At 39.2% G+C, this 27,908-nt stretch overlaps 1 long non-coding RNA gene and 1 pseudogene across 2 annotated transcripts in view; one reads left to right on the top strand and one right to left on the bottom strand.

Moving 5' to 3' along the window:
- LOC138836286 (uncharacterized) overlaps window positions 1-27,908 on the top strand; it is a 445,512-nt gene that overhangs the window by 244,255 nt on the left and 173,349 nt on the right. Inside the window, exon 7 of one of the 2 annotated variants that reach the window (XR_011374934.1) lies at window positions 24,631-24,731. The exons of the other annotated variant lie outside the window; for it this stretch is intronic. This is a non-coding gene — a long non-coding RNA (uncharacterized lncRNA). Of the gene's footprint in view, window positions 1-24,630; window positions 24,732-27,908 lie in introns of those variants that run through there. 2 annotated transcript variants of the gene reach the window in all.
- Window positions 805-3,231, bottom strand: LOC138835861 (CCA tRNA nucleotidyltransferase 1, mitochondrial pseudogene; annotated as a pseudogene).

The following is a 27,908-nucleotide window of genomic DNA, read 5'->3' as shown; positions in this document are numbered from 1 at the left end:
AATAAATTATGCTTCCTTAAAAAAACAGTATTATCACTATATCGTTAAAATCTGATATAAACCCACTTACCTTCCAAAACCAAAGGTAATATTTTACTAAAATAATATACCAAAGTCTTTACATGTTAACTTCTCCAGGCTTCACACACATAAGAAATCCTTATGACAGACCAAAACATAGATAGCTGGAACAAAGCCACTATGAAAAAATGACACCCTGGAAATAACTGATAGGTGTTTTACATAGATTTTTCAACAATTATAGGTACAAATTAATTTTGGAATTCAGGTAAAGACTGAAATGTATCAGTGTACAAAGTAACCCATTTATTTCAATGCACATAGTATTAAGCATCTTTTTTTTTTCTTTTTTTGCTGTTTTACTTGAATCACACCCCAGCCTTTTTTTATATTTTGCTTTTGAGACAGGGTTTCACTAACTGCTAGCTAGCCTCAAACTCAGTTCCTTATGTCTCCACCTCCCAAGTAGCTAGGATTACAGGCATATACCACCCAGAAAAATAGTTACATTTAAGGTCAATCCTAGTTGTTCCTTACGTAAAACCATTTTTATTTGAAAAGCATAGACAGTTAAGTCAGAACCTACTCCAAAAGCATTCTAGGATTCTTTGATAAAATCAGATTAAGAGGTGGTAGACTCCATTTCAGTCAGTGCCTGAAATAGTTTCACAAAGCAGGAAAATTTTTCTTAACGGATTCTCTCTTAACTCTGCTGTAGCTTCTTAAATCTCATAGACAGGGAAAGATGACCAGTCTTACCCTTTTGAGAACCAGGTCTTCATTCTAGGTCTTCTTTATGTAACTTAGGAATTCCTCTTTTTCCATTTGGCAGCCACTTTTTTTTTTCTCACTGTTCATGCAGTTGCTGTAACACAGCACCAATTTCCTACCTGGAAGAAATGCCCACTTTTCTAATGTCATGTCTGCTCATAGGGAAGGGGGCAGGGACCATTGCTTCATCTCCTTGAGGAGACTACATTCACCCTGGTACTTCAGCAGCTCACATACTCGGGTACTTGCATCTGGCTCTCTGGAATCTACAATGAAGTTTTGATAGGGTTTCAATGGTTCAGAACGATCTGATGCTTTAACTAAGTCTTTCCTATTTTTAACTCTAAATAAGCCAAGGTTTTTCCTCTTCTTTTGAAATCTTCAACCTCAAATCCCATTTTGTGACATCATCTTGTACTTTCCACAGTGAGGCCAAGATGGTCCTTGGCTTTGCTGAGCAACCTTCAACATCTTTACTGACTTCACTAAATTCTTCTAAACTTGCGATTGTGGGTAAACCTATATGAGGAGCCGCATCAAGATCATAGATCAGGTGAAATAAGTCGTTTACACATTTACCAACAAGAATTTTTTTTCAGTTCTACCCAAATGTACTCTCCTGATAGTCCAGCCAAGCCTTTTGCATTTTCTGCGATTGCTTCCAAAGTCTCAGCATCATGCTCACCAGGTTTGTCCACAATTCTGCCATAAAACCTGAAGTAGCTTAAAATCCGAAGTTAATCTTCTCGTATTCTTTGATGTGTGAGTCCTTATTTCTTTTTAAATCTTCAGAGCCATTAAAGTAATTAATCAAGAACCATCAAGGCCTAGAAACATGGAGTTTATAGTGAGGTCTCTGTGTTCGGCATCCTTCTGCCGGGCAGTTGTGAATTCTACCTAGGCATGTCTTCAGTCAGTTGTGACATCCATCCTCAGTGTGGTAATTTCAAAATTGCCTTCACCAAGCCTGGCTGTGATGGTTCCGTGCTTCTCTCTTTTGTTGGTCATCCGCCTGACGGAAACATCTCCTTCATTTGGGTTGGGGTGGCAAAATTCACATCTTGAAGTTTCACCCCATTCGGCAGATCCCTCAGGGCTCCTCCTGCTGTTCTCAGCTCTTGATTCTCTTTCACAAATAACTCTGTCAGACTCTTCAATCCTTCCGTGAAAAGGGACTGGAATTCTGGAGACTGCCGCTTCGTGGCTGAAAACAGAGCCTTCTCCAGCCCGCGTCCTGTCCTGCCTGCCCAGGACACAGCAGCCTCTGCATCTGGAGAAGTCGCCACACACATCTGTCAGGTGGACACACTGGCACACCGACCACACTTCCCTGTGCGCCCACCACACTTCCCTGCGCGCGCACCACACTTTCCTGCAGGCCCACCACACTACCCTGTGCGCGCACCACACTTCCCCGCGCACCACACTTCCCTGCAGGTGGGGGTGAGATGCGATTTTATTCACCAACTGCCAGAGGCTCACCTCCTTGTCTAGAGGTGCCTCAACCACAGCCAAGCAAGAGGGCCAGGCCTTGAGTTCAAGCCCCACTCGCACCAAACATCAAGTAAAAAAATAAAAAAAGTACATTTTCCTATCCCTCCCAAAGGGCAGACCTTGGGGTACGTTGGGGGGAGGAGGAGGGGAGCAGGACTTCAGAGAACAAACTACATCTCCCAGATCATGGCAATCACCCCACCTACACCCAGAATTCCTGACCCCTCCCCCCCACGGAGACCTCACCGCACACAGGGGGCCCTGAGACGACCCTGGCTCTCAGGATGCTACCCACCCATCTCAATGGGGGCAGGTGCTGGGGGAGTGGGAAGCCCCCCTCCCCGCCACGTGGATCAGGCAGATCTTATTCCCACTTGCTCAGAAACCCGTCCTGGGCCCCAGCCCTGAGACAAAACCGCATGGTGCCCAGAGGACCCCTGCTCGCCCCCTTTCCTCTGTGAGAAAACCCCTCCAGCCAAGTGCCAGGGGGCCTGCCAGGACCCGGCCTCTTCCCCTGACCCTCTCTTTCCCCCCCAAAGAGGCCGTGCATGGGGCGCCAGGATGGGGGCCACCGCGCCCACCGGCAACGGCTTACCCCTGGACATCCTAGTCACTAGTCACTAGTCACAGAAGAGTAAGCTGATGCAGTCATATCCAGAACACGGCACCTGATAAGGAACAATTGTTACTCGCTTATGTTCCTAGGATAGTATATTCACTTACATTGGTGTTTAATAATTACTTATGATTGAGTAAGAAGAAAATTTCACTCTTGCCTGTCTTTTGGATTAACATTTTTATTTAGCTTTAAATTGTGTACATCAGAGAAAATAGGCAATAGTTACCTTTCTGAATCTGGCTTGTTTTGGTTAATAGAACCTTCAGTTCTACCCAGATATCTGCAAATGACATAATTCCTTTCTTTGTGAGCGAGTAATGTCGCATGGTGAGTACGTGCCACACTTTCTATTTTTATTAGTATCAATTGGTTGCACACGGTGATCTCATTTTGAGTTGCCAAGTACGCATAGACGGTGACTTGATGAGACTCATCCTTCCATCATCCTTCCTCATCTTCCTCTACTCTTCCCAAACTAGCCTCAACAAGCTTCATTTTCACCCAGCTGTGAAAGAAATATTTTGATTATATTCACCCTCCTTCATCCTCATTAACCCTCTTCCTTCCCAAATAGTTCTCATACCCCAGACAGTATATGCTTCACTTTCCTAACATTCGTTTTTGTTAAAGTGCATATTAATTATTCAAAGGTGATTACCATTGTATTTTACACATGTACTTACTGTACTTTATGTGATTAATCCCTTTACTTACTCTTGCTTTTTCCAGTGTTCTACCCTCTATTTATTCATAGCTTTCAGTGAGTTTGGTTTTATTATCTCACCAACAGGTGCAATTGTATTTTGGCACTGTTCACTTCCTAGCATTCTCGTTTCTCTTTCTCACTTTTAACATTTTCACAATTGCAACAGGATAATTTATACATGCACACACATACATTAACATACATTAAATTATGTGTTAAGAAGTTAGTGTTTTTGTGTGTTTTTTTTTTTTTTGTCTTGGTACTGGGGCTTCAACTCAGAGCCTGGGTGCTGTGCCTGAGCTTTTTGCTCAGGAATAGTACTTTACCACCTGAACCACAACTTACTTCTAGCCTTTAGGTTGTTGATTATTGGTAAGAGTCTTCTGGACTTTGTTGCTTAGGCTGGCTTTGAACCATGAGCCTCATATCTTAGTCACCTGAGTAACAGTAATTACAGGTGTGAGCTACTAGTGCCTGGCAAAAGACAAGATTTTAAAAAATTAAGCTTCTGAAAGAAATAGAAGAGAAGTTTATCTATTTAAATTCACTTTAGGATATTTTCACCTATTTTTCTCTGGATAATTTTTGTTCAATTAGGAACAGTGTTTGATTTATATCAATTCAGAAGGCCAATGATATGTTCTGATAGCTTATATATAAAGTAAGAATAGTAAAGGTAGTCTAATATATCTGAACATTTTGTGGATGATCAATGTTCATTATAATGGGGCTGAACTTTGCTTCGAACCACCTGATATAAACCAGGCCTTCCAAAGGCTGCATTATCCCTTTTAATTTTTTTCATTTGTTTACCTTTCTGTTTACTTTTCTGGAATTGTCTATTGCAGTGGGCTGCCTCACTTTGCCAAGTCTAAACTCCATAGGGTTAGAAGAGATTATATCTGCCTTCTGTCTTTAAACCACACAGGAAACAACATAAAGTCCTTCTGAAGAGTGCCTTCCAAAATTGTTTATCTTTTTGGTGAATTTTTTTCTTTCCCTTACTAGATAGGTTGAATGCCCCAGGTAAACCTCTGACTGGATTTCTAATATTTACCACTTGTGGGACTTCTTTGGAGATGCATTTCCAAAACCAGTATCAAGAGATGTGTGGTACCCCAAATCTCCTGTGAAGTGATACTGTAAGAGGATCTTCAGGCTTTCTGGTTGTTGAAAGTCATTACTATTGATTGGCATGATGTCTAGTTTCAGGTGGTATTGAGTTTTATAAATATGTATTTAACAACTTTTATTCAACTTCAAGGGACCAGCCATTTTCCTTTGTAAAGTAGTCCAGAGCTTTCAGACAGTGATAAATCATCCAAACGGATTAGCAGGTTTGAAAAGCAACATTTATTAGCTTACATGACTATTTGTTTTTCCACCCAGATTTCCTCTCCAAGAAAATTTATAGCCATGCCTCTCTGACTGAAATATCTCCCATAACAAAACTGGATCGAATATGCAGCCAATCCATTGCTTTTGCCTTCTTAATAACTAAATTGGATTGACTAGGTTGTTGATCTCATTGATTGTGTAGAAATCCTTTAAGTTGGCTGGAAAGAGAAAAATAAAAAGCAATTAGGTTAGCAATTGTCTGAGTTTTTGATCACAGGAAAACATGAGTTGTGTTCTTTGCAGACTAACTTTGCCTTTATTGATGGACCTAATTGGGAAAGCTATTTCTTCTTTTTTTTTCCCCTGAGAAAGGGTAATTGCATTACTGACAACAAAATACTTTTTTCTCTGAAAGGTTTTGTACTCTTTTGGATCTAGAATCTGAATCACAATAAATCATCAGTTTTAAGCTTTCCTTTCAGAGTAAAAAGAATAGATGCATTCTTGACTAGGAAAATAAAAAAGCAATTCCCAATTATTTAGGTCTCTAGCATAAGAATAGAATAAAATCATCCTTAGGATTTTAAATCACTGAATTTCACTTTGTTGGAGTGTGAAGGTACCATTCTAACTAGTATTGTCAGTATATGCAGAGTTTTAATCCCTCCTTGTTTAGGAAAATTTCGGGGAATTCAGCAAATCAAATGATAGATATCTTAGACATTTCTGTTTCAAGATAAAGAATGGAGGAAAAATTGTTACTGAGTAAACCAAGAAACGATTTTAAAACCAGCTTAGGGTCCTTTAAAGTAGGAATATTTCACTTTGGTACTTGAAACTCAATCCAGGGCCTGGTACATGCCTCCAAACAAGCCCTCCTGCACTGAGTTACATCCTCAGCTTTTAAAGCAGATTTAACAATGAGGTTTTTTTTCTCATTTTAAATATTTTTATTGTATTAACTAAAGGAGCTTTAGCTTTAAGATCTATGTTATTTCTTCTCTTTTTGTATTTTTTTAAAAAATTATTGTAAAGATGCTGTACAGAGGGGTTACAGTTACATGAGTAAGGTAATGAGCACATTTCCTATCAAGCATTGTTACCCCCTCCTTTTTCTCCTACTATCCCTTCCCTCCCTCACCTCCCAAGTTCTAAAGTTCATTTCCAACATAGTGTCTTGTACATCTCATTGTTACAATGGGTTAACCTGTATCCTTGTTTCAGCATTTTGTTATTTCCCTTTCCCTCCCCAACTTAGAAAAATGTATATACAAGATGCAGGGCACTGGAGTCAAATGAGGTAAAAACAGGGGTTATACCATGGGAGAAGAATATACAAAAGAAACAAAAAAATCACATAGTACATTAAAAACACCAGCGACAAAGATAAAACCTCTTGTGCCCTATCTTGGGGTTCACTTCACTTAGCATCATCTTATATGGTCATATGTACATAGTTTTTGAGCTTTTCTGTTTATCTGATAAGATTATCCTAGATGAATACTAGTTATTGCAAATAAGGGAAACCACAGTACCTATGTTTCTTTGGGCCTGGCTTACTTCACTTAATATGATTTTTTTCCAAGTCTTTCCATTTCCTAACAAATGGGGAGGTGTCATTCTTTCTGATGGAAGCATAGATTTAAATTCAACCACTGCTCAGGAGAAAACCATATGCTCTGCAATATAGGGGATCATCTGGTGATCACCCTTGTAGAGAAGATGTCCTGGGCATGCAACACTGAGCTCTACATTCCAAAAGCTGATGGCTGACTAGGGTTGTGATTACTTCCACTACTGCTGCCTGTGCCTCTATCAGAAGGAACAATCATCGTGTCCAGGGCTTTGGGAGAATACTGCTATATACTGGATCTCGTGAAAAGCAGCCCCAAGAGCTTCACTCCATGACCTATAAAAGTATCTGGAGAGACTGTTGCCCTGTTGGGTGTCTATAAAATGGACTGCAAGAGACAGGATTCAGTTGAATGTTGCAACTTAACAATATGATGAATTAATTCAAGCAACTTACGCTTAGGGTCTCTGAGTTCATTTTTTGTAACATAGTATAGAAAGGATCAATTTATATGATCCTTTGTCATATAGTTTCAGAAGTTTCTGTCTATAGTCAGCTGTGGCCTTGGTATTTGGAGCACCTGGTAGAAAGTTTGTAAAACTCCAGCTCAACAGAAAGAACCTGAGTGTGCTGGGTTCTCCTGTCATTCCAGCTACAACGGAGAAGCCTAAAACAGATGGATCACAGTCCAGGAATGTTGCCTGGATAGCAAGCCAGACTTTATGTAAAAAAAAAACCAGTACAAGAAAAGAACTGGAGTCATTGGTTAGCAGTAGAGCACTTGCCTAGTAAGCTCCAGGTCAAGTTCAACCCCAGAACTGCCAGAAAAAAAAAACCAAACTAACAAACAGGAAAACAACAAATAATCCTGTTAATGGAAAAATAATATGAACAGATGAAGCACAAATGGCCAATTAATATATGAAAAAAGTACTGCATTTGTACTCATCAGAGAAATGCAAATCGTACTACATTGAGATTCTATCACATTCCAGTGAGAAAGGCAAAAAATACTAATGACATTGTGGGGGATTGGGGTGAGAGGAGGCAGTAAAAGGGAAACTTCTTACACCATGAGTGGGGATGTAAATTAGTGTAGCCACTATAGAAGTGTAAATAGAGGTTCCTCAAAAACAGAATCAACATACGACTCAACTATACCACTGTTGGGCATATACCTAAAAGAATGTAAGTCTGCATACAATAGATACCTGTGCTATATTCACAAAAACCAAGCTGTAGAATCAGCCTAGGTAACAATAAACCAATGAATAGATAAAGGAACTTTAATATATATTCAAATATAATTGTATTCAGTCATAAAGAAAAATGAAATCTGTTTTTGCAGGAAAATGGTTGGAGTTGGAGATGATTCTATTAAGTAAAATAAGCCATGCTCAGAAAGATGAATATCAAATTTTCTATTATATGTGGAATCCAGATTTAAAAGACAAAATGAAAACTCAGGTGGATTATTAGGAAAGAGGAAGGGGAACAGCGTGAAAGGAAGAGGAAGACAAGGCAGGGGAATAGGGCAGGTAAACAATATAAAATGTATTTACATATAGAAATATATAAACAGACACATGTAGATACACATGTTTACATACATATATCCCAAACGATAATAGGAAGCATGTTGTTTTTATAAAAATGTACACCAAGAATTTTTTAAAGGGTTGTAAGTGCTAGCTTTTGTGTTCAAACTTTGGTACTGCCCAAAATATTTTTTTTTCTTAAGAGCTAAAAGTGCTGATGTCAGGGTGTCAGATTTAGGGAAGGAAATGCAACGTGGAAGGAAATGTAAAGTGGAAGCCAGAAAGTCAGAGAGATTTGCAGGTCTTAAAAATTGAAGTTGGAATGAGGGATGATAAGCCAAGGAAGGCTTCTAGAAGCAGGAAACTATAAATAAACAGGTTTTCCATAAAAATCTCCCAAAAGAACAAACACTTTGGATGTCTTGATTTTTAGTTCAGTGAGACTCATTTTGGACTTAGAACTACATGTTAACAGATTTGTGGAGGTTTCTAGCCACCAAATGTGTGGTAAGTTGTTATAGCAGCAATAGGAAATGAATACCAAAAGGCAGTCTGATCACATCTGAAAAGCCACAGGACTAGACTCCTACTGGCTTCCTGCTGCAGACTTGATCAAGCACCACAATAACTTACACAACCAGTTCAAATTCAACGAAAGGAGAAATGTCACATTTCCATTGTCCCCCAAACAGCAGTTGGAACTGTAATGAAGTCTCTCACTATCACTGCACCTTTTTCTCCCTTGTCTGAAGTCTGGCAAAGGCAACAAAAAACACCTCTGAACCAGTCAGCTTTCTGGACTTTAGGTAGAAATTTTCCCTCTTGCTCTACTTTGAAGCACAATAAAAACTCAAACTATGCACCTTTCCCTTGCTAAAGCTGCCCTGTTCATGACCAGCTGCCCTCTTCTCCCAAAAGATCTCAGCATGTCTCATCAGCTTCTCATGTCCAAGGGTGAGTTGTGGAGTCATCCATTCCATCATCCTAACCCATCCCAGGGGGGCCAGATAACACAAGAGCATCTCAGCTGGCCAAGTAAAATCCTGTGGCACATTGTTAGAAGCATTTTGTCAAATGATTTCTTTTAAGAGGCTGGAAATTTACATTAAACTAAGCCAGGACTTTTAAGGTGTTTCAGTGTATCCTCTCAGGCTCCTTCCAGAAGGGTTTTACCTTTGTCATGAAGATTTAAAGACTGGGAAGTACTATGCCAAGATAACTGGGTTTCAAACCCAGGATTGGATAATCAAGGAAGATCAGGATATCACACAGATGATGGCAAGGAGCCTGCTTCAGAAAAATTGGCCTAGATTTATGGGGCACAAGGGCCATCTTGGATGATACCCAAGAATGATCCAACATAAACTTTACATGTCAAGTAGACAAACTTGGGGCTCAAAATATTTTTAAGTTTATCATCCTAAAAGAAAAATAAAAATTTCCCCTTTTCCTGCCACATTTTCTGTAGCATCAAAATGAATAAAAAGTAGAAGCCGGGCGCTGGTGGCTCACGCCTGTAATCCTAGCTACTCAGGAGGCTGAGATCTGAGGATCGCGGTTCAAAGCCAGCCCGGGCAGGAGAGACTATGAGACTCCTATCTCCAATAAACCACCAGAAAACCGGAAGTGGCGCTGTAGCTCAAGTGGTAGAGTGCTCGCCTTGAGCTGAAGAGCTGAGGGACAGCGCTCAGGCCCAGAGTTCAAGCCCCACGGCCGACAAAAAAAAAAAAAAAAAAAGTAGAAAAATTTCAAGTGTTTGAGGAAATCTGTGTATGTTTGTGGGACTGTGATGGTGATGTGTGTGTGTGTGTGTGTGTGTGTGTGTGTGTGTGTGTGTGAGAGAGAGAGAGAGAGAGAGAGAGAGAGAGAGAGAGAGAGAGAACAGCAGGCTGTTAAAAGAGGAGAGAAAAAATTGTGCTTAAATAAAAATAAAAATGGTGCAATTTTATTGTAGGACATAAAGGTTCTAAACATACCAGCTAGGATGCCTTTTCCAAACTAAAAGTAAACATTTTCATAATACATTTTATGTTCTTAAAGTCATTTGGTGGTATTTGCCTTTTTTGGAAGTTTGGTCGAAAGCGCAATTCATGTTAGAAATATAGGTAGTAGAAAACCTGGAGGGAAGTTTGGGACTCTGCTGCAGGACTCTGTCCCTGGCAAAGCCTGCATCTTTTTAGACCCAGGGAGCTTGCCTGCAGGCGGTGCATGGCAGACCCTTCCTACTTGTGCCGACTAAAAGAATCTAGACAAAGGCAATATATGTGTTCTCCCTGACCCCTAACAAACTTATCATTGCTTTAAAACATTCCTTCTGTCATGATCTTCATGACAGTCCTAACTGGAATGCAGATAAAGGAGAAATGAAGGCTGGATAGAAAAATCCTTTCAAATTGCTTATCACTTGTGTTTGAGAAAACTTCTACTGACTTCTAGTGAGCTTGATTCCTAAAGAGTCAAGGATACTCACATGCACAGTTAATTCAATTTAAAATATACTTATTGAATGCCAGGTCCATGCTATGTTTGGAGAATGTCCAGATCACTAAGAAATGTTCACAATGGCAAAGCTGTCATAAAGTAATGAAACAGAGCTGCAAATAGATGACCTTACACAATAGCATAAATTCTAGGATAGAGTGAACTATGCAGAGATTTACGAATAAAAGACAAACTCTGAAACAAGTTAGTATCCATCAATACAACTGAAACCATAGGAAGTCTCAACCAAACTAATTGCTTGGAAGATAAAAGATTTTGTTATTAGCCCAGTTTTTAATTGCTGTATATAGATTCAATCTGACTCAACTTCTGGGTAGGATAAAGTTTCATAAGCAAAAAATATTTTTCAAATGCTCCTCTTTTTCTGTTGGAACTTAGCATGCTTCATTTATTTCTCCTCAGTAATTTCAGTTAATTGCTTATGGAATGTCTTGAAAAATAAAAACAACAGAGCTGAAGATCAAGCAAGTTGTCACCCCCTCCCCGTTTTTTCCAATTCCAGTGGAGAATGTATACAATTTCCCAGAAAATCCATGCTAATAAGGAAGGACATTTTTTAGAATGTTTTCTTAGGCTTAGTCTATTGGAGATAACATTTAGTTGGACTGTTTTTGGGATTTCCTTGACATACAACTCTGGTAATTAAGTGAGACATGTTAGTCCTCCAAAGATCAGCTTCACTGTGGGGATGTTAACATAAGGCCTCGCCAATTGGAAAGTCTATGTATTGATTGTATTGGCTTGTACATAGACTAATACCATTTGCATTGGGAATGAAATGAATGTAGTTTAACCAGAACAAAGAGTACACAGGTGCATCTCTGTTTTGTGACCAGTGATGAGTTTTTCAGATATCCAGTCACTTGCTGCCAGTATTGTTTTTTATTGTGGAAACAATACTTATTTTTCCTTCTTTGCTTTTGTTATGTTTATTAAACCTGATATTCCTATAACTAGGGATATTGATGCGGAAAAACTATTGGTTTGTTTGTTGAAGGAACATATGTTTCCAAAAACAAAGCCTATGCATTTTTTTATTAAAAAATAGTGCTTTTACAACAGCAGCATAATCTGCAGATGGTGCAGCTGATATGGCTATCTAGTTGGTTGTTAAAGAGTTTATTCTACATTAAATTGACTCCCGAGGGCTGCATTTTTCAGTGCCTTTACGACCACCAACCTTTCTTATTGAGAAGGTCAATAGGCCTGATATGAAGTCCTGTAAATCATCAAGTCCTCACTCTTTCTGCAATATCTAATATATCCCAGACCCTATGCCTTAAAAATTATAAACCACAGCACATACTGTATATCAACCAAATAAATCAGCTGCTATAAATATAGGTTTTCTTTTGGTTCTGGACAGATTCATCCCAGTGCATTTTACAAGCTTTAAATGCTTTTAGCTTGATAGGCAGGAGCTCCTTTTCTATTTGAGTATCAGAGGGTTGAATACAGTCTATTTTCAATACTTCATATGCACAATTGACCCCACAGCACTCAAAATGGCTCCTGGAAATTGTAAAGAACAGAAATACAAGACAATAAATGTACTACTAACCACCATGTTGATGTGGATGATGACAAATGGTGAAGTTTTTTTTGGTTGTAGGAGAGGGGAAGATAAGAACTGTAAGAAATGGTAGCCTGGCATTGAGTTTCTTTTTGCCCTGGATATTTATATATGGTGTAAAGAATCCATACTCTCTTTTCTCTGGGTAGTGCATGGACTATTCTGTCTTCATTTGCTAGAGAAACTGGTTATTCATTGAAATCTTTTAACACAGTATCAGAATAAAATAGATGCTTGGAAAAAAATATGGATGATGGGGCTAGGAATGTAGCTCAGTGGTAAAATACAAAACCTGGGATTCCATCCCCTGCACTAAAATGTGTGTGTGAATAAATTAATTATCAGCATTAACTCATTCTAGTTCTTTGCAAGTTCTTTGTTCTCTTATTGATTGAATAGTTAAAAGAAATCCTATATCATACTTATGGCATTGTAATTCCTATCCACACTTTTTCCCAGCTAGTGTGCTCTGAGTGACCTTCTTTTGTTTGTTTGAGTGTTATAAATTCACTTTTAAAGCTAGAAACGTAGTAACTCTGCTTACTGGATGCAAATAAAGAAACTAGGAAACATCAGAATTGCATAGAATAGCTATAGATCTTCAGAAGGCAAGGACTGTGATCCTAATTCTACTATAGACTAAGTATAGCCCTTTTCTTTGGATTAAATATGTCTCTCTCTCTCTCTCTCTGTATATCTATCTCTCTCTATATATAGAGAGATAGATAGATAGATAGATATAGAGATATCTATATAGATAGATGTAGATATATAGAGAGTGATATAGATATATATAGAAATATCTATCTATGTATCTATATATTTATATATAGATAGAGAGAGAGTGTGTGTGCAAGGTATTTCACTTCTTTACAGAAACAATCAGAGCCTTACACTCTCACTTAGCTTTTTCCCCTAAGACTAGTACTCTACCACTTGAGCCATGTCTTCACTTCCAGCTTTTTGGTATTAATGGGACATAAGGGTCTTTTGGACTTTCTTGCTGGGGCTGGTTAAGATCCTCAGATCTTAACCTCCTGAGTAGCTAGGATTAAAGATAGGAGCCACAAGCATCCAGGTACATTAAATTTCTTAAACTCAGCCAATCCTACTTATTTTCAGATTCTATGTTTGTGAAGTTGCCCCTTTCTCAAATTCCTGTGTAACCTCTAAATTAATATCTATGGTGCTCTCATGGCTATTTGTGGACACAGGAGAGAGAAAACTATCATCTACCTGAAACTTACATTTCTAGATGAGATTGAGCATGGCGACACTCAGCCTTTTTGCTTGAGCTCTTATTCCACAAGCACCAGTTTTCTCAATGCCATGATTTTTCAATATTTCTTCTCTTTACCAGTGATTCCATGATTAAAATAGCCCCCCAAGTGTAGTGCTGAAGTATTGTTTTGTGTTGCTAAAGATGTTACATGCCCCCTGAAAAAATGTGAGATTAGTTTAATTTGCGCAGGAGTTTTACTGGGTGGCAGATTAGTTTAATCTGCACAGTAGTTAATTAATCAACAAAATTTATAAAGTAAGGTATTTCTAAACAGAAACACATACAACAAAGGTGTATAGTATTGATTGACAAAAACATGAGCAGAAGCTCTCAGGAATGTAATCCTGAATTTTTCCTAGGAGTGATTTTTTCATGGAGACTTTATAGAACTGATCTATTGCCAACAAATTGGACTCTGTCATTGTGTTTTATTTTTACAGTACTTTATTAGTTCAGCTCACAACTGTGAATCATCACAACTCAATGAAGAAAACATAGGCACTCTGTTCATTTAAGTACAAAGACTTTGATAAACTAAAAGCCTTATACATGTTCAGAAAGGTATAAGAACAAAAGTCAAGGAAGTATTCAGCAGGGTTAGTCTGAAGCCTTAAGAAGCCAGATCTTTAAAGCTTCCCTACATGCGTAAAGAAGCCCCCATCTCTCCACAGCCCATGTCCCCATAGCCCAGTGGCTACTTGCTTCCACCTTTTGAACCCCCTGTTTCTTCTTAACTATATACAACCCACCTGGAACTGTACAAGGAGGAGATGCTGAAATATCAGTTCTCATCTTCTCCCATTAGACGTTAAAAAAGGAGGTGGTGAGTCTCTGTATACAAAGATTAATCTAGAAAAGGCATTAGTAGTAATGAGTAAAAAGAAAATTATTGTTTTGCCACAGCAATAACAGAATACGGTGTGGCAGAAGGCAAGGATTCTGGTTTTTTTTTATGCTAGCTACCATCACGAATTCAGTGCTTCTTTATGGAGATTCTTCTCTAAACACAAGAATAGATCCTTCAGGGCACAGGTCAGGATTTGCAAGAGCCAAGCTAGTTCTCCTTCTAGACTTTTCTGGTGGTGTCTCATTTTCCATGGTCTCCAAACACAAAAAGGTGCCACGGAACCTTCTTAGCTCAGACAGTAGAGTGAATTGACCCTTTGCTCCCTTCTTAGTGACAGTTGGGCCCCATTTCTGTCCCGAGTGTGATACCCGTGGAAAGAAACAGCAAGGACCATTTGCTCTCCTGAGAGTAGTCAGGATATACCAACAGTATCTCCTTGATCAATACTTTATTCCACATACTTCTTTGAATTTAAAATGGAAGACATGTTAGGGTCAGTGATGATGGAGACACTAGAGAGGGAGGGTTATTGTTAGTGGATAAAGCTTTGGACAAGAATGATCAGGGCTGTGTTCTAGTTTCAGCTTTGAAAAGTAATGTTAAAAAACCCACATGTTTTAAAAACAGGAATTGAAGTCCTGAAAGATGTTCTCTGGGGGATTTTGAATATTGCTTCTGAAAGATCACTTAAGCCCATGGTTTGATTGTAGCTTATAATTCTACACTTTTCTTTAAAAAAATAAGAAAGCTTTAAGGAAAACTTCCTCAGAAAAAGTAAGCAGGGATGGGATTTCCCCGCCCCCCCCCCCCCAGACACACACACAGCCTTTTGTTATTTGTAGTAAGCTGTTAGATTCTGACATAAATGAAACTTTGTTCAAATTTTCATTTTAAAAATTCTTAATTATTTCCTAAATTGGTGAGTGACTAGAAGTGGTTTCCCCTGAGATTTCCTCCCTTAATTTAAAACCGTTTCAGAATTTAGAAGGAGAGCTCTAGATCACTTGTGTGTTATAAGGTCAATATGTGTTCACACCAGGTGTGCAGCCATGAGAAGCGTTGAGTTGGGCCTCATTCTTCCCATCATTCAGATGAAGGGCCACTGATCCCAGGTTCCTAACTGGCTTCCTCTCGTGGCTGATTATGGTTTTTTAAAAAATAGTTATCATCTCTATATACTTATGTAAATCTCTGTTTTAGGAAGGCTTCAGCATAGCTGATAAAAAGCAGTCAATCTGATTTCCATACTTTTATAAGGAATGGTAAAAGCAGCCTAGGAAGTGTTGACTATTTATGGAAAACAAAAGCTCTAAATTCTTTGACTTTCCAGACTTGTCCTTTAATAGAAACTAATGCTGTAAATAGAAGTCAGCCCGTTAGCTAGAAACAATTCAAGGATTGAATTCAATAAAAACTCCCCTGGGTTTCTGCATGAACGCTATTGAATTTGGCTGCAAATGAGCAAAAAGCACCTTCAGATATGTTTTCCTTATCCTTCCCCATTGTAGAGTCCTTGATTTAGTTTATTAGACAATAATGGATCTCCATTGACTTACCCAACTGGTATGTTTAAATACCTATTTCATTTAAAGATAGGTATTCAAATGCCTATTTCATTAAAATATGTACAAAAAAGAATATAACAGCTTGTTCAACCATCCTTCTTAATAGCTCCTTTGGAGTCTCTCTGTGCTCTCAGCTAAATCCAAACTTGCAGAATTTCATTACGAGAGAGTATTGAGTCAATTCAATTACCTTGGAATTTGTGGTGGTCTGTCATGTTATAGTTTTACCCAAGGGAACTACAAAATGCATTCATTTAAATTTTGCTAAATCCACACAAGACTTATCTTGATTGAGGAAATTTGGGAAGTGGGATCTGATCTGTTCTTTACTTTCTTAAATTGAGGCATAACATATGCATGTAATAAGAGAGTACACTCATGTTAAGTATATAGTTCAATGATGTTTTACGTATGCAGACAACCATAACGATTACTCTGATGAAGACAGAGAGCCTTTCCAGCACCCCACAAGGTTTCCTGTGCTTTTAATCCTGTCAATACTCCCACCCCAGAGGTAAGGAGTATAGGTAGAAGAATGACTTCTATCATGTTTGATTAGGTTCCTTTTGCCTGATCTTCAGTTTCATATAAATAGATCCTCTGCTATAGGCCCTGTGGCTTTCTCCCTCTCTCAGTATAAAATCTGTGAGATTAATCCACAATATTTCATATACCAGCTTCTTTCTTTTTATTTCTGTTTAGTATCCTAGTATATGAATATATGAGAGCCCATCTACCCAGGCCCTCGTTATGGGAGGTTTAGATAGTTTCCAGGGGGAGTTATTGTGAATTAAGCTGCTAGGAGCAGTCTTGGAAATAACTTTTGGTAGATATAGTATATGCACACTCTTCCCTTGAATGAAGGCTTGAGTGTAGAAAGCTAAGGTAGGCACAGTGTTAGATTTCCAAATAGTGCCAGCTTTCTAGTGTAATGCTCTAGTAAACTGACTGTAAGAGAGTTCAAATTGCTCCTCACTCTCACCAACAATTGGTATTGCCAATCCCTTTTTGTAAGTATAGCGAGCATGGTGAGGAATTGTGGTTTAACTCTGAATTTCTTCCAGGAAATATTTCCCTGGTAAGTATGTTCTTTAGTTTATCTCCATGTCCATTGGCCATTTTATTATCGTGTGTGTGTGTGTGTGTGTGTGTGTGTGTGTGTGTGTGTGTGTGTGTGTGTGTGTGTTGTTGCTGTTTTGTCAGTTGTGGGGCTTTGAACACTGTCTCAGGGCCTGAACTTTTTTGCTCTAGACTAGTGCTCCACCACTTTGACCCACAGATCCACTTCCAGTTTTTGAGTGGTTAATTGGAGGTAGGTTCTCATGGGAACTTTTCTGCCTGGGCTGGCTTTGTACCACAATCCTTAGATCTCAGTCTCATGAATAGTTAGGATTATAGGTGTGAGCCACCATTTCCTGGCTTTTTAGAATCTTAAATATTTTTATTGTTTTTATGGTGATGTACAGGGGAGTTACAGTTATGTAAGTCAGGTAGAGTACAATTCTATTTGGACAGTGTTTTACCTCTCAGCATGTGTGTGTGTGTGTGTGTGTGTGTGTGTGTGTGTGTGTGTGTGTGTGTGTGTGTGTGTGTGTGTGTGTGTGTGTGTGTGTGTGTGTTTGTCGGTCCTGGGGCTTGAACTTTGGGCCTGGCTGCTGTTCCTTAGCTCTTCAGCTCAAGGCGAGTGCTCTACCACTTGAGCCACAGTGCCACTTCTGGTTTTCTGGAGTTTTTATTGGAGATGAGAGTCTCATGGACTTTCCTGCCTAGGCTAGCTTTGAACCATGATCCTCAGATCTCAGTCTCCTAAGTAGCTGGGATTATAGGTCTGAGCCACCACTGCCCAGCCAGAATTTTTTTTAAGTCATTAAAAAAACCAAAGTCTTTCCCTCATCAGGCAAAGGAATATTAAACAATAAAAGTTTTCAGAGCAGGTAGGAGAAATATATTTGACTTAAAAAAATATACTAAGCCAGGCACCAGTGGCTCATATCTGTAATCCTAGCTACTTAGGAGGCTGAGATCTGAGGATTGTGATCCAGAGCCAGCCCGGGCAGGAAAGTCTGTGAGACTCTTATCTCCAATTAACCACCAAAAAGCTAGAAGGGGTGCTATGGCTTAAGTGGTAGACTGCTAACCTTGAGCAAAAAAGCTCAGGGACAGCACTCAGGCCCTGAGTTCAAGCTCCAAGAGTGGCACAAGAAAAATAAATCTTACGTATGTATGTATTACAAATAAATTTTTATAGTCCCTATGGCTTATCTTTCTATAGTTTTAATGATACCTTTGACAATGTTAAGTTCTTTAATGAAATGAAATGTATCATTTTCTTTTTGTGGTAGTGCTTTTGGCACTATGATAGTGTACACACAGGACCTCACACTCACTTAGCCTGCTCTGCTGGTGATCTATCACTTCAGCCACACCCGCAGCCAAGCTTGTGTTGCTTATTATTGACATAGTCTTACATGCTTTTCTTCCCAGGCTGACCTTGAACTAGGATCCTCTGAAGATTAGCCTCCTGAATAGGGTCATAAACATGAGCCAGCTGTGCTCAGTTTGGGGATGCTTTTTGTGGCCTATTTTCAGAATTCCTTGCTTATTATAAAATGGATTTTTTTGTTTGGCTCCATTGTCATTCATGACAATAGCAACCAAGTGGCTAATTCATAAAGCCCTATTGGAGGAGTCAATTCCTTGATTTATTTAAGAGGCAGGAGATTATTTTTTTGTATTCTCTTTTTAAATTTTTAATTGTTTTGTTGTTGGTTATGGGGCTTGAATTCAGGACCTGGGTGCTGTCCCTGAGCTCTTTTTCTCAAGGCTAGTGTTCTACCACTTTGAACCACAGCTCCATTTCTGGTTTTCTGGTGATTAATTGGAGACCAGAGTCTCTGTGATCCTCAATCTTAGCCTGTAGAATAGGTAGAATTACAGGCATGAGCCACCAGCACCCAACATAATTTTTACTTTTTAAGTAATTGTACAAAGGGATTTCAACTCTACATGTCAACTTAGGAGTACAGCACATCTGATCAATGTCACCCCGAGGAAGGGTATTTTTATAAGGACAATGACAGTTGCTGTAAATTGTTCATTTCCACAAGGGGTATAGTGATTGCATTCATTGCTGACCATACTCATTTATACACTATGAACTGATATATTTAGTTTTTGACCTTCAAAGCTAAGTGGACTTTTTTTTTGGTACCCTGATATGACCTACTAAAAATATTTCAGAATGTATGGATTGAGAGAGGAAAGAAAAATACATCCATCATTAGTTGCAAGAAAGATGGTTAAGAAAGTTTTAAAACCAAAGAGGATTTCAGAGTGCTCCAGTGAGCTTCTTGTTGAGAATATAAATTAAAGGTATACACTTACCTAATTGCCCTTAACATGTGACCAATTGAATAGACTTGGATCATAAATTAGAAGGCTATCTCCAAGGTTCAGAGGATAGGAAAAAGTAGAGGTCATAAACAACAGTCCTTTCCTTTCTGAAAATAGGAATATCTGAGGACCAGTTAGGGCTTGGCTTAGATGTGGCCAACAATGGGGCTTTGACAACAATACTTCTGGATCTTGACTTCATGATTTCTGGGCCACTTGTCTCCAAGTCATTATTAAATAACAAACCATGGAGTTAAGCTGGCTCTACTTATCATCTGTGCTTGGCAGTTTCCATTTGCCTTTGCAGATGGATTCTCCATCCTTCCTTCTCATTGTTTCTTGCCATGAGAGGCTGACCCATGTGCATCCTGGCTCTCTCCTGCCCTTTTTCTTGGGTTTGGCCAATGGGCAACACTATGAGGAAATCAGAGGGAAGAAAGACGATGAAAATGAAGGTAATTATTCTTGTCTTCAGATTGCTGAAGTTGGCTGTATCTGTGTGTTGAGGTCACAGCCCCTCAGGCGATCCTTTCCACATAGCATGACTCTGGGTTTTGCAAAGTCCTCTTTCTCCTTAAAGCACAGGATGCCTACAGTCTCCTCTAGCCATGTGTCTTGCAGCACTGAATTATCCCTGACCCTTCATACTGTCTTTATAAGTCCTTATTCATAGTTCTGTTATTAAACATTTGCATTGACGGCTAATTTATGAGAGAAGAAATTAAAGCAGTAAATTATTTTACTGAGTTGGTTAAGGTTACACAGGTTACACTTTACACTGTTCTTCCAAGAAAACCCATGGTGTGCATCACAGGAACTCTGCCAGAGTGTTAGGAGGAGGATGGATGAACAGCCAGAGCAAAGAGGATTTAGAGCAGTGGAGCTATTATGCATAATACTCTCCTAGCAGATGCATGCCATCATATCCTTGTCCAAAAACTGTATAATATACAGTATCAGGAATGAACCTTTCTCTGGAGGATAGTTTTGTGGTAGATCATTACCTTCCCAGGTAAGCGAGTCCCTGGGCTTGATCCCAATCACAGAAAAATAGATTATTTTCTAAGAACCGAGTAAAATGTGGATATTAGATGATAATAATGTGTCAGTATAGATTCATCAATTGTTCAATCCCCAGGATGAGTACAAAAAATATATTCCAAAGTTGCCTAAAAAATGTTAAATACCACTGATTCTTAGCAATGAGTAGTTTGAATAATGAGAGTTAAACAGTTGATAAAACATGCACTCTTCCCCACCTTGCATTTTGTTTTATTTGCCACTGTAGTAAGGTCATCTCTAGATTTGCTATCTTTATAAGTGCTCTATGAACATGTGTTGAGTGATACTGATCCATTCAGTAAAAGAATGGCACTGCAATGAATTGCAAGTGACTGTATCATATATCATTAAAAATAAAAGTCCCATATATCTGACACCTAAAAATATGTTAAAAATTACTTCAATTAGGAAAGAAAGGGGGTGGGGGAAGGGTAAGTGAGAGAAAAATGAAGGAGGGGGTAACCAGTTCAACAAGATATGTACTCACTATCTTACTTATGTAACTGTAACCCTTCTGTACATCACCTGGACAATAAAATTAAAAATTAAAAAATTAAAAAATAGGAAAGAAAAATGTGAATCACCCAAATGATCAAATCTTTTATTTTTTCTATTTTTTCTAGACTTTGTCTTTTTTGTACAGTCTTTTAAAACTTGCATTTATAGGTGTATGAGAGTTTTCTTTCTCTTAAGCTTGAAAATAGTGTATAAGATCCATTACCATTGTTAAATAGCCTAGTTACAGTTTTTAATAAACGCATAAAATTTTATAAAATCTTTAATAACCCACATAATAGACAATGATTGCTCTTTGCCCTAATGTCTGGCATTTAGGTTATTTTCTATGTTTTACTATGAGGACTATAACCTAAATGAATTGTTTCGTGACACTCCTGTGTAAGAAAGGTCACATTTCTTTATTTTCCTAAATCAAATTAAATCTAGCTAGGGCTCCCACCTGTGAAGGTTAATGAGAAATCCAATTCCAGTTGTTTTTGAAACAGCTTCTACCTCTTCTATCAGTTTTATGAGAAACCCGGGGTTTATATTATTCAAAATTTGGGGAAGGACTCCTTATCCTCAGCTAGTGTTTGTGCTTTGACTTTTACCTTAACAAAGCAAAGTGCCCTTGTTGTCTTCTACTTATAGCTGCTCCACTTGGTAGCAGGGATATCTGTTTGCAGAAGCCCTACCTATTTGTGGAAGCGGTTTCTTTTTTTGGTTGGCCTGGGGCTTGAACTCAGGGTCTCCCATTTGTTATGTGGCTTTTCTACTCTAGGCTGGTGCTGTTACTCCACCTACATCTTTACTTCTCGCTTTTTGCGGGGTATTTGGAGAAGAGTCTCTCAGACTTTTCTGCCCCATTTGGCTTTGAATCCTAATCCCCAGCTCTCAGCTCCAGAGTAGCTAGGATTACAGGCCACCAGCACCCAGCCTGCTCGAGCTGCCACCACCTCCCTTCTGCTTCCCTCGAAGGTGGTAGCTGCTTCTAGGGGACTATTTTCAACTACATGCATCGTTTACTCACTTGGAGCTTCAACTCAGTCATGTACAGTTTTATTCTGACTTCTTCTCAGAGCCTTCTGGGATCAAGTCCTTCCAGCAACTCAACTTCTCTCAGACAATTAAAATTTCTTTTTCTGCAATTCAAATCTTTCAACCCAAGGCTTCAGTGGAGGTTTGTTTTCCTTAGATAAATGAAGAGTTCAGCCCCGAGAACTTCATCCTATGCAGAGCATAGAATTTACAATACAGAGACATGCCCTTTACGTAAAGGCCAAGATAGAAATTCAGGAATTCTACATCCTGCAAATATTCATACTTTACTTCATTGTCTCACGCTTAGAACTCAGTTCATTGTTCTGCCATGTAATGATGCTGCAATAACACAAAACATGCCACTTTTCTCTCAAGCAGTTTGATCATTGAATCAATTTTCATAAGTGCTTTAGCAGTCAATCCGAAAGTTAAAAGATAACAAAAGGATCCAAAGAGATGGACCACAGATAAGGGACTTGTTACTTCAGTTAATGGCACAAGGAAAAAAATTTAGGAAATTCTACTGGAGACAAGAGCAAAACATGGCACTTATATTATTCAAGATAATTGGGAAAGGACTCATCCTCAGCTCTGACTATCCAGTAACTTACAAAGACACATTGTGTTTTATGATCCACCAAAGAGCAACAGTCACATTATCATGAAGACATCAGAGAATTGCCAAGAGAGCAAGTTAAGTCAGGATAGACTCAAGGAAGAATTGAGACCTAGGTAGTGAGTTCCCAGTTTGGACTGCTTTCCCTTAGCAGTGAGTGGTTGCTTTTTGTATAGAAGAGAAACATATCTTGAGCCAAATGCTAGTGGCTCATGCCTGGATTCCTAGCTACTCAGGAGGCTGAGATCTGAGGACTGTAGTTCAAAGTCAGCCACTAAAAAAGCTGAAGTGGAGCTGTGGTTCAAGTGGTAGAGCATTAGCTTTAAGTAAACAAACAAACAACTTAGGAACAATGCTCATGCTCAGACCCTTAGTTCAAGGCCTAGTGTACACACACACACACACACACACACACACACACACACACACACACACACACACACACACACACACACACACACACACACACACACACACACACACACACACACACACACACAGATATGAGGATCATGGTTCCAAGCCAGCCCAGGAAGTAAAGTCTGTGCACTCTTATCTCTTAGTTAACCACCAAAAAGTTGGAGGTATGGCTCAAGTGATAGAGTTGCAGTCTTGAATGACATCTCTGAAAGACAGCACTCAGGTCCTGAGTTCAAGCCATAGTACCGGCAAGAAACACAAGTCTTAGAGCTTGACTATTGCTCTGGATAGCCAGAAAAGTAATAGGAATTTAAATTCAGGTGTGGGAAGATGCCTGCAAATCCCTGGCTTTGAGCTCATAGCTCATAAAGCTACATTTTAAAAGTAGAAATAAACCAGAAGCAGACAGTCTTTGAAAGACTGAATTACTGCAAATAGTTTCTGTTTGGGGGTAAAAGATTGTCAAGTTCTCCAAAACAATTGATAGAAGTTGCATGCATTCTCTGTAGAGAAAGATAATGGGATGTTCTTCTCCTCTTCCCAACCCTCCTCCTCCTCTTCTTATTTTGTGTTGGTACTGGGGCTTGAACTCAGAGCCTAGATGCTGTCCCTTCACTATTTTTGCTCATGGATGGTGCTTCACCACTTCAGTTGCAGCTCGACCTTTGGCTTTCTTGGTGGTTAATTGGAAGTATGAATTTCATAGACTTTGCTGCTTATGCTGATTTTGAACTGTGATCTTCAGATTTCAGTCTCCTGTGTAGGATTACAGATGTGAGCCATTCGCAGAGTTGTAATCTTTAAAACAGATTAGAAAACAAAATATCTGGTAGATAGTAGGAAAAATCAGCCTGCCAGGTGACAGTACAGCATGAAAGAAGGGAAATAACAAAATGCTGAAATAAGGATACAGGATGACCCATTGTAACAATAAGATGTACAAGACACTATGTTGAAAATGAACTTTACAACTTTTCAGCCGGGGAGGGAGGAGTTGGGGAAGTGGGGAGGAAAGGGATGGTAGGGGAAAAACAAAGGAGGAGGTAACAATGCTCAATAGGAAATGGACTTACTACCTTGCTCATGTAACTGTAACCCCTCTGTACAGTATCTTTACAATAAAAATATATATTTAAAAATTTAATAAACAACAAAGCTAGTTAAATAGGAGCTTTCAGTACTGAAGGAAAGTTTTTAAATATTTAAAATATATACTTAAAATTAGTGACAAAATACATATTTTTTCCTCCAGAGAATTGGAAATTTAAGTAAAGGACAAAGAACAAAACTCATGGAGAATAATTGGGGAACATATCATTATACTTATTGAAGAGGGATAGATTTCTTTAGCAATATAATATTTGGGCACAAAAATTTTCCAGCAATAAAGATTGATAAGCCAGCAAAATTCAAATTAAGAATTAAAAAAATACAACTAAGCATGTAAAGTCACACACAAACACACACATGAGTGAGAGAAGACATTTCTCAAACATAAAATTAACAGAGGAATCCCACATATAAAATATACAAATAATTACATATTAATGAAGACAGATCCCAAACAGAAAATGGGGAAATAGAGTCATATTGCTGTCCTTTGACTGTGATGTCATACAAAGGTCCATGGCTTGGTCTTCAGCTGCTGATATTGAGAGGTGATAGAAACCTTTAAGATATGGAGTACAGGTTTAGGTCCTTGAGATTGTGGACTCAAATGGGAGAATGGGAATCTTAACTCCTGTCTATCTCTCTCTTTGTTTCCTGGCAGCCCAAGTTGAGTAGTATGATCCCCAATTGCTTCATGCCATCAAGCTCTGCTTTGCCACAGGCCCCAAAACAATGGAACCAGCTGATAATAGATTGACACCTGGAATTGTGAGCCAGTATGAGCTTTTGCTTTTATCTTCTATCTTTATCTATCTCATATATTTGTCATTTAACAAGAACGCTAGCATACATCATTCAAGTAAATATTTAAATGACAATTTGATTCTGGGTGTGATGGTTCCTGACTGTAATCCCAGCACTTGGGAGTTGCAGAATGGGCTACCTAAGGAAACCCTAGTTAACAAACAACAACAGAAAACAAAAACTCCAAGCAGCAGCAACAACAAACCTGAACACCATTGTGAGACATATGAAAAGGTGTTCAACCTCACTAATCACCATATAAAAATGCAAATCACATGACAAAATCATATCAATTCAGACCCCACAGGATGACGATAATGGCAAAGACTGACACTACTGAGGGTTGGTAAGGATATAGAATTTGGGGGAACACTCATATTTTTGGTAAAGTGTAATTTTATCTTATCCATAATGGACAAACACTTAAAAATGATCCAGTGAGGTGAAAGCTGTTGGTGTATTATGTACTGTGTGGTGAGCTGAGGCAGCGGTGTGTGAGGTCAACTTCCAGCAGCTCAGGTAAACCTGATTCTTCAAGGAACTGTGTCAAATCAAAGCACTATTAGCCAGTTTCAAAAGGCATGAGCAGCAGAATTAACTCATGGAATAAGCTTGGAACACATACTTCAGCTTTCTCCTAGGCTGCTTTTGGAAGGACCATTACTGATTGCTTTGAAAAAAAAAAAGAATTCTGTGAGCCAGTTCTTAAATTGTTGATAGCCAGTTTTTAAATCTTTGCTAGTTTGCTCACTGTCAACGTAAGAGCATTTACATGCTAACATCACCAAGAATGGTCAGGAGTTTTCAAATCTGTCATTATATGTGACCCAACAGGTCCAATCCTGCTTAATATATTCAGCAAGGATTTCTCCTCTATTATGGGTTGAATATGAAATGGTCCCGGTTGGCTTATGGTTTGAAGTCTAGCCCTCCAGCTAGGTGGCACTATTTTGGGAGGATGTGGAGGGGAAGCAGCTAGCTGGAGGAGTGAATTCTTGGGGTTTCACCTTGCTCTGGTCCCTTCCTGTACTTCTCTGTTTCCTGGCTGCCATGATGTAATCTACTCTGCTTCATGCTCTCCCCTCCATGATGAACTAAAGCTCTGACATACGAACTAGAATAAGTTAGTTCTTCCTTTACATTGTTCTGTCAGATGTTTTGACACAGTAGCAAAATTCAGATGAACAGGAAATTAGTACTGAAAGGGAGCTTTTGCCATTAGTAAAGCTGACCATGTGCTTCTTAAACCTTAAAAGTGGTTTTGGGGAATAATTTGACTATGTTTTTGAGGTGTTGGCTAGAGAAGTACTAGATACTAAATAGAGCTTCGTAGGGTGATTCGGTGGGAGCTCAGAGTATTAGAATGCCAACAGGAATGCTAAAAGGAATGCTCAGGAGGCTTCAGATGCAAGGGAAAACACTACCAAAAAATGGACTAGTAGTCATTCGTGTGACAGTATGGCAAACAGCAATAACCAACACAACTGGTCTGCATTTTGTCATTGCTCTGAGACTTTGAGGAGGTTGGACTTAAAGGAACAGGACTAATTATTCTGCTAAAGACTATTTCAAGGCATCTTAGCATTCAGACTGTCATATGGCGTAACTGCCTGCTTCAAAGAATTGGGGAGTAATTGGGGAGAATTGCCTAGTTCAAAGAATTGGGGAGTAAAATGCAGAACAGAAAAGTTTGAACCTCTTTGCACTGGTTTTGCAGGCATGCAAAAAGCTGAAATTATGGTCTCATGGATGCTTCTACCCAGTCTTCAAGGCAAGGCCTGGGAAGCTAAGCAGTGTGTAATAGGTTCTGAGTCTCTGCATTAGCCCTTCAGAAGATGATGTGTGAAACAGTGGCAGGTCAGTGGATAGGAAGTGGTAGATGCCAAGGAACGTGATAGTCAGTGAGCAGAGTTAGACCAAGAGTGAGGCTAGGTAGGCAGCAAATGGCAAGGCCACCAGGACAGGGTTTCCCAAGAAAACTTCTGCTGCCACAGTATCCCCTAGATGCTGACATCAGCTACAGCATTTAATGCTTATCTTCCTGGATTTCAGTCTTGCTTTGGTCCATAACTTCTTTTTGGAGATCATTTCTTTCCTTTTGGGTTCTTTATTCTTCCTGGTACTAGACTTGAACTCAGGACCTGGCCCTTTGTGATCACAGGCTGGTGCTCTACCATTGGAGCCACACTTCTAACCCCCTCATTCCTCCTTTTTGGAAATATATTTACTTTGTGGCATTGTATGTTGGCAGTATGTAGTTTGTTGATTTCCTAGGGGCTCAGGGACCAGCGTTTGCCTTGAGTCTCAGAGGAGACGTTGAAATTGGCTTTTGAATAATGTTGGAACTATTAAGATGTGGGGAACCTGTGGAGATGGACAAATGCAGTTTGCATTGTGAGATGGACATGAACTTTTGGGAGCCAAGGGTGAGATATCACAGTCTGAATATGAAATGACCCCATTACTAGGCTGATGTATTGAAGGCTTGGTCCTCAGCTGGTAGCACTATCTGGGGAGGAAATGGAGGTGGGTCCAGGCTGGAGAAATAAGTCACTGGGGGCTTGTCTTTGAGGCTATGTCTTGTCCTCATCCCTTTCTTTCTTTGCTTTCTGGCTGGCTGCAAGTTGTTTTGTTCTGATGTGTTCTCCCTGTCAGGATGGACTGAGGCCTCTGAAATATGAGCTAAACAAATGGTTCTTTCTTTTAAGTTCTGGCTCTCTTCCAGCTTAGGCATACAGCTGAGTGGCTATCCATCTACTTTAAGTTTCCCATCATTGCTGACATCACAGATACATACTATCATGTCTGACTAACCTGTGTAGAGATGGAGCCTGAAGGACTTTTCTGCCCAGGCTGGCCTGGAACTGATATTTTCCAAACTCAACTTCCTGTGTTGTGTAAGATGGCAGGTACATACCACTGCCCAGCTATGGGAGGTTGTGAAACTATGATCTATGAACTATGATCCTCCTATTCCCAGCCTCCCAGGAAGATAGGCTTATAAATATGAGCCATTGGTACTTGCCTAGACAGTAAAACTTCAAAGACAGTCATGACAGTGGACACGGCTCAGGCAATAGAGTGGTGACTCACTTTGTTAGATGTTGGCAGGGTACAATGCTTTTGCTATGGAGC

This window comes from Dipodomys merriami, unplaced genomic scaffold (assembly GCF_024711535.1).
Source record: "Dipodomys merriami isolate MVZ:Mamm:240054 unplaced genomic scaffold, mDipMer1.0.p SCAF_10, whole genome shotgun sequence".
Lineage (NCBI taxonomy): Eukaryota > Metazoa > Chordata > Mammalia > Rodentia > Heteromyidae > Dipodomys > Dipodomys merriami.
The sequence above is the reverse complement of the archived record's forward strand: the minus strand, read 5'-3'. Positions and strand labels throughout refer to the sequence as shown.